Raw genomic sequence first — 1,520 nt, 5'->3', positions numbered from 1 at the left:
AAAAGGACTTAAGTTCCATACTTATTTTGAATTTCTCATCTCAAGTAATTTTTTTTTTTTTGCATGGGCAGGCCCTGGGAATCCAACCCCAGCCTCTGGCATGGCAGGTGAGGACTCTGCCTGCTGAGCTACCATGGTCCACCCTAAAGTAATCACTTTTTCATGACTAAAGTTTGATGAGCTACAGTCATATCCTGAGTCCTGGCCTCTCGCCTTCCTCCCCAGACAACATGAGCTTTACCACTTGTTCCACCACCTTCTCCACCAACTACCTATCTCTGGGCTCCAGCCAGTTGCCCAGCCACTGGGGCTGGACAGCCAGCATGCAACCAGCATCTACACTAGTGCTGGTGGCTTGGGTTCCTGGATCTCCATGTCCCCCTTCTGGGGCAGCTGGAGGTATGGAGACCTGGCCAGTGGGATGGCTGGGGTCTGGCAGAAATGGAGGGCATCCAGGGTGAGAAGGAGACCATGCAGGTCCTGAATGACCATCTGGCCTCCTACCTGGACAGGGTGAGGAGCCTGGAGACTGAGAATCAGAGACTAGAGGGCAAAATTTGAGAAGATCTGGAGAAGAAGGGATCCCAGGTCAGGGACTGGGGCCATTACCTGAAGACCATGGAGGAACTGAGGGCTCAGATCTTTGAAAATTCCATGGACAATGCCCATGACCTTCTGCAGATTGACAACGCCCTACTGGCTGCTGCTAACTTCAGAGTCAAGTACAAGACTGAACTGGCCATTTGCCAGTCTGTGGAGAGCAACATCCATGGGCTCCACAAAGTCACTGATGACACCAACATCACTGGGCTGCAGCTGGAGATGGAGATTGAGACTCTCAAGGAGGAGCTGCTCTTTATGGAGAAGAACCATGAGGAGTAAGTAAAAGCCTACGGGCCCAGATTGCCAGCTCTGGGCTGACCATGGAGGTGGATGCCCCCAAGTCTCAGGACCTCAGCAAGATCATAGCAAACATCCAGGCCCAGTATGATGAGTTGGCCCAGAAGAACTGAGAGGAGCTTGACAAGTCCTAGTCTCAGCGGACTGAGGAGAGCACAACAGTAGTCACCTCTCAGTCTGCTGAAATAGGAGCTGCTGAGATGACACTGATGAAGCTGAGACATACTGTGCAGTCCTTGGAAATTGACCTGGATTTCATGAGAAATCTGAAGGCCAGCTTGGAAAACAGCCTGTGGGAGGTGGAAGCTTGCTACACCCTGCAGATGGAGCAGTTCAATGGGGTCCTGCTGCACCTAGAGTGAGAGCTGGCACAGACCAGGGCAGAGGGGTAGTGCCAGGCCCAGAAGTACTAGGCCCTGCTGAACATCAAGGTCGAGCTGGAGGCTGAGATTGCCACCTATCACAGCCTGCTATAAGATGGGAAGAACTTCAGTCTCAGTCTCAGTGATTTCCTGGTCAGCAGCAACTCCATGCAAACCATCCACAAGAACACCACCTGCAGGGTTGTGGACAGCAAAATGGTATCTGAGACCAATGACACCAAAGTTCTGAGGTATTGA

At 51.9% G+C, this 1,520-nt stretch overlaps 1 pseudogene; it reads left to right on the top strand.

Annotated features, from left to right (window-relative positions):
• Positions 1 to 230: 230 nt before the first annotated feature.
• On the top strand, positions 231 to 1,520 carry LOC143663156 (keratin, type I cytoskeletal 18 pseudogene; annotated as a pseudogene).

The sequence above is a fragment of the Tamandua tetradactyla genome, chromosome 19 (genome assembly GCF_023851605.1).
Source record: "Tamandua tetradactyla isolate mTamTet1 chromosome 19, mTamTet1.pri, whole genome shotgun sequence".
Taxonomy (NCBI): domain Eukaryota; kingdom Metazoa; phylum Chordata; class Mammalia; order Pilosa; family Myrmecophagidae; genus Tamandua; species Tamandua tetradactyla.
This window is presented reverse-complemented; position numbering and strand designations above follow the sequence as displayed.